We start from the raw sequence: 8,874 nt of genomic DNA, 5'->3' as shown, positions 1-8,874 counted from the left end.
TGCTTCATTCTAGCCTGGAGAGGCTGGTCCTGTCTGCAGCCACAAGTCCAACCCCTCAGACCATTTTCCAACAAAGAATCACTGGAAACACAAGGCAAATCAGGCCAGGTATAGTCAGGAGACCTTCTTGTGTGCTTTTAAGTGTCCATCATGATATGTCATTTTCTCTGTGGTTTTCATTCCACTCTATCACAGTTACTCAACTTGAAGTATGCTCCCATTTCCATGTTTGAAATATCCGTTCTCTTTAACAACTTAGGGGGACAATGATTGAGGCCTGACCCTGAATGTGCCCTATAATGTATGGAGCCCAGATGCAGGCCTGCTGGAGATGCTGGTGATGCACCTGGTCCCTGCCCACCAGAAAGGCAATCTTTTCTTTATTTGAAACTTTCCACATAGTGACAGATTGTGTGGGTCATGTAGCAAGTGCTGGCTATTCTGTTCAAAAAGTGCACTCAATTCCCTATTCAAGCCCAGGGCTGCTCAGCCCCTCCTGGCTGCATCTTGGGAACACTTTGCACCTGTCTGAGCCAGTTTGTTTCCCTGGGGTCTTCTCATGGGAAAGAAGGAAAAGTGGGGTAATACCTGGCTAGTTTCTAAGGACTAGGAAACCCAGGATTCTGTGCCTCCAGTGTGGACATTTTATTTTCCCATCCATCTACTCCCTGTGGTGCATTTCTCTTTTCCTGAGAAGACTGACACTCTAATTGCACTTCCAGAATTTTCCTATTTTGCTAAAGAAGATCGTGTCTAGGAGTTGTCTGTAGAGGTTGAGTGCAACCCAGAAGCCTCAGCAGCCTCCTTACTGAGCGGTTAGGATTACAGGCATGAACCAGAGGCACCAACTTCAGACCTCACTTAGTTGAGGCCCTGGGAAACCACATTCATCATTGGTAAATAAGGCTTCAGAAGCTGTAGTGGGGGCCTTGTAGTAACTTATCCAGAAGAGGGATGGGAGGGGTGGCCTGAGCACCCTGTGCCTACTGAGCCATGAGTAAAGCATTATATTGGGCTTGCTCATTTACAAACCTCTGAAGCACTTCTTTATTTTTAGTTGTAGTTTTAGGGTGCTGATCCTGCACCTTGAACTCAGGATATGGGATTTGTCCCTGAGTTTTGTGCTCAAATTTAGCTATCACTTAATCAACAGCTCCATTTCTGCGATATTAATTGTTAATGGATGTAACAATTTCATGGCTCTTTCCTGCCCAGTCTGGTTTGAACTGAGCTACTCAGATCTCAGCCTCCCAGGTGGCTAGGATTAGGGGTGTGAGCCACTGGTACCTGGCAGAAGCATTTACTTTGGGCTCCCTCATTCAAGACTCTTAATATTTTCATGGGACAGTCTACATGTGTCTCATTTGCCTTCTACTTTTATATTCCCATCTGGGCATTAGCCAGCCCCTTAGGCCTCCCCTTAGTTCTGAACAAGAGAGTCATAGAGCTGACTTCCTCCTCTCTTCCCTCAGGTATAGAGCCCTCTGTACTAACTGTGAGGAAGATGAACAAGTGAAGAATTGAGTAGATTTGGGGAGCAAGGGAAGGAATGTCGTTGAAACTGGGAACTTTGGAGCATCTGACTCAAAGTGCAAAGTTCTCCTTTGCACACCACTTGTGGTTTCCAGCAGGGGGCTGAGGCTTGGGATGTGAGTGGATGGCAGAGGACACAGCTGTGGTGTGGTTGTGGACTGTCAGGGATGATAGGGAGGGCTGTGTGCACAAAGTCAGATCCAGTGTAGAAACAACCTTCTCATTGCCTATCACAGTGAGACTTTTGCAGAATTTCCTTCAGAAGTTTCTAGAAGTGGGTTGTGAGGAGCATCCTGCTTGCAGGAGTCCACTCCCCCTTCCCAAACTTCAACTCTGGCTATAGGATGGACAGCCACAGCATGGGAGTCTTGGCAGAAAAGAGTATGGGAAGCTCAGGTGGGGAAGGTGGCCTCTGATTCTTTTTGTCCCCAATCTGCCCACAGCACCCTTTGTTCTGTCTTCACCATGTGGATGGAATTTGCCCCTGATGACTTTTATGAAAACTAGAACAGAGACACTATGAATGAACTTATGCATTATCAAATGGACAACATGCCCACCTCTGAACAGCTCGTCCACTTACAAGTTCATCTAGAGCAGTTGCAGGAGATGGTTACTAATCTGAACAAGGAAAGGAGGGAGAAGTTCTTGTGTAGGCACCTGAGAGCTTGTGATAGCTATGGAAGGAAACAGGGCCCTAGCGATGGTCTTCTCCAGTGGTGATTGGCCGGGAGTTCTTAGTACTCCCCAGCTTGGCAAAGGGTCTTTTCATAGATGTTCTCTGCCAGGGAATGTCTGCTCTCTGTTTGAAAGCACTCAGCCATAGCCACTGGTGAGAAAGACCCTGCCTTCTCATCAAAGTTCAGTCCAAACTCAAATTCTACAGCTTCTTCCATTACATCCTCATGGCAGTTGAGTCACACCAGAACTTCTAGAGTTCACTCTAATCCTCATGTACCTATTTCCATTCCAAGGTTTTTGTTGACATAATGCTGTCACCCCAGAACCCATACTAAAGGGGCCCCCAGTGATGTCAGTGGTGCTGACAGGTGGACATCTGGAGTCATCATTGTACTGCACCAAGCGTGTGGCTGGAACGTGATTATTTTCATTTGTAGAAAGGCCACAATAGGTTTTGATTTCTACAGACACCCTATGGAACCAGTGTCCAGTTGAGAACTCAGGAAGAACATCGTGTCTCATGTGTGGTGGTAGATTCCATTGTGGACCCTGAATTAGCCTTCCTGCCTGCAGGCAACTTGGAAGAAGATCTAGTGTTAGATCTTGCCTCCCTTCTCCCTGGGCAAATGCCTGTTTTACTTTTTGTCATGATTTACTATTTATTGTTATAATAGTATTAAAATGTCCATGTTTACATGATGTTGTACAATTCTTGAATACAAAATACTCTGGTCTTTTCTACGTCCAATCTAATATTCAGGGCACATGGGGGCCTGATTGGGAGGAAGCAGAGTGTGCTAGATGTGGGGAACAAATCTGCTGGATTTAAAAGGAACGGGTGACTAGAGGGAGCCACAAGGAATGCAGGCAGTGGAGGATGCAGCCTGTGCCGAGATAGGACCCTTGATGCTGAGACACAAAAGCTCTGTGTTATATCACAACAGGTGTCTTTGAAAACTGGTCCCCCTTGATTCTCAAGCCCTCACCTCTTACTAGGGATAACTTCCCTTTTCCAGCTAGTCGGGTAAATATATTCATATTTGAAGCTCTCTGCCAACAATGAGCCATTCTGCACTGTGCAAATATAGAACATATAAATGGTTAAAGCTAGAATTAAATATTTGGTGCTGTTTTGTGCTCTTAAGATGTTCCTTGCTTTGAGGCTTTCATGAAGATTTTCTAAGTCTGCATGAGGGTTTACATGGACTGTAAGATATCAAGATGACACAATAAGAGACTCATGCCTGCATTTGGAGAATGGTCTGGAAATGAGCTTGCTGCACATATTAGCTTACTTGGACTAGGCATTTCTCTCTGTAAGAAGTCATTTTGGCTGCCTTTTCCCATTCATTATATCAAAAGCTGCAAACTCTAACGTAAATATATGTAGTTTATGTAACATTTAAGAAAATCTGAGGGCTGGGAAGGTGGCTCAGTGGTAGAGAGCTTGCCTTGCATGCTCGAGGCCCTGGGTTCGATTCCTCAGCACCACATAAGCAAAAAGAAAAAAGACGGAAGTGGCGCTCTGGCTCAAGTGGTAGAGCGATAGCTTGAGCTGAAGAGCTGAGGGACAGCGCCCAGGCCCAGAGTTCAGGCCCCAAAACCGGACCCCAAAAAAAAATCCGAGGGAATATTTAACAATATTTGGAAAAGGGTGACGTTTGGACTAGTCAAAACATTCATATGCTGACGGTGTTGTCATTGTTCTACACAAATAGATCAATGTGTCTCTGTATACCAGGTGAGGAACAGTTCTGAGTCTCCCTGTCTTGAAGCACACGTTCTGTGAATCCTTAAATTTCATCTGCTCTCTATCCCAGGGCAATGGATTCTGGAGGAGGCCTGGGCCCTGCAGTGTGGCAGAGGTGCGTGTGCAGAGGGAACATGGCTGGTTGGCATGCTGGAGTGGGAAATCCAGAAACTCTGGCAATCACCAGTTCAGTGAAGAGGACAGAGGGTTTAGGAAGGGACCGAGTGAAGTGTGTGCGTTTAGGGGGTGTGTGTACAGAATGGTGGTGCTTGAACTTAAAAGCTGGCCACTGTCTCTGAGTTCTTTCCCTCAAGGTTAGCACTCTAGCACTTTGAGCTACAGCTGGAGATAATCTGATAGCATTTCCTGACCTGGCTGGCTTTGAACCATGATCCTCAGATCTCAGCCTCCTGCCTAGCAAAGAATACAGGCCTGAGCCAGAGACACTGATACATACCATTTTTGTGTGTAGACTATTGGTGGTAAAGAAGACTCATTTATTCAAGAACTAAAAAATGACTAACAAGGGAGATTGTTGATGAAAATCTGCATGTCTAACAGAAGACTTGGGTAACATTGTGACAGGAAAGGCTAAATTCCAAAATTGGGATTATTTTCTGTATTCACTACATACATCATTTACATATTATATATAACCTATATATAAATATATAATATGCTATATGATAATACATATATTTGAATGTATTTTACAGGAGGACTGGCATATGATATCATGGGTCTCAAATATTTTGTTTCAAAAACCATTAATGTAAAAGACATTATTGGGGAATTCAGTGTTATACCATTTATTCCCATATATTGTGTAGGTATATCTGTCTCAAGTCAACATAGTTAAATTCGCCAAATGCTGTTGCAAAAAGGGGTCATGTGCTGGGCACTGGTGGCCCATGCCTATAATCCTAGCTACTCGAGAGGCTGAGATCTGAGGATCACAGCAGAATGTCAGCCAGGCAGGAACATCCATGAGACTCTGATCTCCCAATAAGCGACCAGAAAACCAGAAGTGGTACTTTGCCTCAAGGTGGTAAAGCCCTAGCTTTAAGCTGAAAAGCTGAGGGACAGGGTCCAGGCCCAGCTTTCAGGCCCCACGAACAATCTCCCAGACCCCCAAAAGTGTGTTAGGGCAGGTAATGAGCTGTTCATATATAGCTCAGGCCTGTGATCCCAATTAATGAAGACACTTGGTTCTGAGTTTCAGAGGTTGTACTCTCTGGGCAGTAAGTTTTTGTTTTATTTTCTGGGCAGTAAGTTTTGAGAGAAGACTTGAGCCCCTCCAGGAACACAAACAGACATGTGCAGAAGAGGATGGCTTGAGTCTGTGCTCAGATGGGAAATCCATAAGCTGAACCGCCATTGGCACAGTCGAGGAAAGGTGAGGCTGAAGAGGAACAATGTCCATGCTGGGTAGGAAAGTTCCACGAATCTCTCATCTCCAACTGACTACAGAAAGGTCAAAGTAGAGCTATGTCTCAGGTGGTAGAACACTAGCTTTGAGGAAAAATACTCAGGGATGAGGCAAAGGGTCCAAGATCACAAATGCCCACACAGGCACGCACACACAGACACACAGACACACACACACACAATCACAGTAACTATTGTATCTTGAATTCCTATGCAGAGATTGGACAACAGCTCAGCAATGTCTGAAATTCCTTTTTCCCATTTGTGTTGAGGGAGGAGGATGGATCATGGGACACAGAAGCAGAGACTTCAGAGGCAAACAACTATATCAACGATTAGCTTGTTAAAAGGATAGGAGAAGTTTTCTACCTTAAATTCTATATTCCTTCAAAGCTATAGGAAAACAAGTCCTAGTCATCATAGAAAGACAATGCAGCACCTCTTCCTTTCTCTGCTTGCCTCCATGGAATATTGCAAGTATAAAAAATAATTTTCTCTCTTACAAAAATGGCCACATGTACAATGGATGATTATAAGTGTAATGTATGTTTTCCAATGCTTCTTATTTTTTTCGATTTCTAAGTATTTGCATTAGCTCCAGATGACACCACAGAGGGGTTCCAAGGACAAACAGATTAGGCTACAGAAAGTAAACAATGGCTTAGGTTGTAGATGTCAAAAATACTTGCCAGAAAGATGTGGCAGTCACAGAAGGCCCTGAGAGGCAAAATGATTTGAGCCAGATGAGAGGAATAGTGACAGATAGGTCATGAATGTGACCTAGGAGCGATTTCTGGAAGTTGAGAACATGCCACAACCTAGGAATAGCACATTAGGATGAGACAAACAAGGTGTGCTGCTCACTGTGTCTACATGTACACATTGCAATATTAGCTGGATGGGAATATTTCTTGTGTGAGGAAGTGGCAGAGGTCATTGGCCCTGACAGGTGACCCTGCCTCCTTCACAATGGAATAGAACATGGAACCCTGACAGCAGGCCACGGTAACTCACAGTTGGCTCAAGCCAGCTCACTTGGCCTGTGACTCAGGAGCCAGAAACATGTTCTTGTGCTGTATTCGCAGGTCTCGAGACTCTGGTCTCAGCCAAGAGAAGTATGGGTGCCTCAGTCAAAGCTGTAGACACTGGATCAGTGGCAAGCCACCAACCAACCATCTCAGAGATTTGTCCAAAAAGAAACCTAGGAAATCACAAGGCAACTCAGGCAAGGTATAGTCATGATAGAAAAGCTACTTAACCCCAACCCAGCCCAAAGTTGTACCTTCTTATGTGATTTGTTTATTCTGAGATAATGCTTTCTGCATAGTTTTCAGTCCACTCTATCACAGTTCCTCATTTGGAAGTGTTCTCATTTCCATGTTTTTTTCTGATTCTTTTTCCCACCATAGTGTGCCAATGAGTCAGCCCTGAACCTGAATGTGCCATGCAATATATGGAGCCCGGAGGCAGGCCTGCTGGACCTGCTGGTGATGAACCTGGTCCCTGCCTACCAGAAAGGCGATCTCTTCTATGTTGGGAACTTCCTCCACAATTATAGACAGTGGGCGACAATGGAGCAAGTGCTGGCGATTGTGTTTAAAAAGTGAGTGTTCCCCTTCCAACCCAGGGCTCTGCAGCCCTTCCTGGCTGAGTTGTGATATACTTGGCACCCCTCTGAACCTGTTGATTTCATGGGGGTGTTCTCATAGGAACTTGGCATGAGACAAAGAAGTCCATAGCCTGCCTAGTTTCTTAGTAGTGGTCTGCCCAGGACATTTCCCAGAAAAGCTACTGGAACCTCAGAAGCTTGGTTACAGAGGGGCTAGGATTACAGGCATGTGCAGAGGCACCCAACTCCTGCCCACACCTAGGTGACATTCCAGGAAATCGCATTTCCCATTAGGAAATAAGGTTTCATTAGCAACTGGATGTCTGTGAATAATGTAGACCCAAGACAGACTGGGTGTGGGGAAGGCGGGTGAACTGGAGGCTGAATCAGCTCAGAGACCTCAGGGAGGGATTATGTTGGCTTTACATATTTCTAACCCCTGAAGCTTTTATGTTTTTGTGTGTGTGCCAGTCCTGCAACCTGAACTCAGGGCCTGAGTGCTGTTTCTTTGGTGCTCAGAGCTACCACTACAGCCTTTGAACCATAGGTGCAATTCTGGCCTTTGAAAAATTAGTGTCTTTAGACTTTTACTGACTAATGTCTGATCAGACTGTGCACCTCAGATCTCATATTGTTCCTGATGAGCTAGAATTTGAGGTATTAGCCACTGGCACATTTTCCTTGGACCAAATGCATATACCTCACATAGAAGAATTTGACTGAACTGTATAGATATATCTCACTTGTTTATGTGTCAGATTCCATTCCTGTCTGGGAATGAGCCCATCCCATATGTGTCCTGTTTAGGCAGAAAAGGAGAAGAAGAGTTGTGACTTCCTCCTGTCCTCCCATAGGTACAGATTCCCGGGCCGTAACTTCGAGGAAGATGAACAAGTAAAGAAGTAAGTGGACTGTGGCACAAAGAAAAGGCCCCTTGGTTCAATATGGTATCTCTGAGGCTTCTGATTCAAAGTGCAGATTTCTCATTTGCACACCACTTGTGCTTTGCACTAGGGGCAGAGGGTTGGGGATGGAGTGGTAGTAGAGGACACAGCTGTGGTGTGGTTGTGGACTCTCAGGGATGACAGGGAGGGCTGTGTGTACAAAATCAGTTCCTTCTTGTTACCTATCACAGTGAGAATATTGGAGAATTATCTTTCAGAAGCTTCTAGTCATGTCTGGTGAAGATCACTCTGCCTGCAGGAGTCTCGTCCAGGTACCCAACATGCAAGTGTGCATATAGCAGCCTTGCAGAAAGGGGCTATGGGAGGCCCAGGATAGGGAGGGCAGGCACTCACTCTTCTTGTCACCAATCTGCCCACAGCAGCCTTTGTTCCATCTTCACCATGTGGATGGACTGCTACCCTGCAGATTTCCGAGAGCCCCAGAACCGACACCCGGTGAAAGAACTGACCCACTATGCCATGCTCCACATGCCCTCCTCAGATCTGGTCCTCAATCTCCACGTTCATCTGGATGAGCTGGAGGAGACCGGGAAGAATGAGACCAAGAAACAGAGGAAGAAGTCCCTGTGTGGTCACCTCAGAGCTTGTGAGTAGGGATGGGCCTGGGCCTCTAGGGATGAGCCTAATTGCCTGAGAGCCCATTATTCCCCCCTCCCAGGTTGTAAGAATGTCTTTTTATGATACTCTCTGCCAGGCAGTGCTGGTTCTATTGGTGAAAGCACTTGCGCTTAGCCACTCTTGGGAAAGACCTTACCTGCTCATCAGTGTTCAGTCCAAAGTAAACTTGTACAGCTTCCTCCATTAGAGCCTCATGGAAATTGAACTCCACCTCCAGAGACCACTGTGAAACTCCTTTACCTATTTCTCTTTCTCAGGCTTTGGTCGCCATAGAGCAGCTTCTCCTGACG

General features: G+C 45.6%; 1 long non-coding RNA gene across 1 annotated transcript; it reads left to right on the top strand.

Annotated features, from left to right (window-relative positions):
- Positions 1 to 424: 424 nt before the first annotated feature.
- Positions 425 to 8,556, top strand: LOC105982023. The gene is made up of 3 exons (XR_001174856.1): positions 425 to 452; positions 7,856 to 7,903; positions 8,326 to 8,556. It is a non-coding gene; the product is annotated as an uncharacterized LOC105982023 (long non-coding RNA).
- The last annotated feature ends 318 nt before the right edge of the window (positions 8,557 to 8,874 follow it).

The sequence above is a fragment of the Dipodomys ordii genome, unplaced genomic scaffold (assembly GCF_000151885.1).
Source record: "Dipodomys ordii isolate 6190 unplaced genomic scaffold, Dord_2.0 Scaffold14, whole genome shotgun sequence".
NCBI lineage: Eukaryota > Metazoa > Chordata > Mammalia > Rodentia > Heteromyidae > Dipodomys > Dipodomys ordii.
Note: the sequence above shows the minus strand (reverse complement) of the source record. Positions and strands in the feature narration are given on the sequence as shown.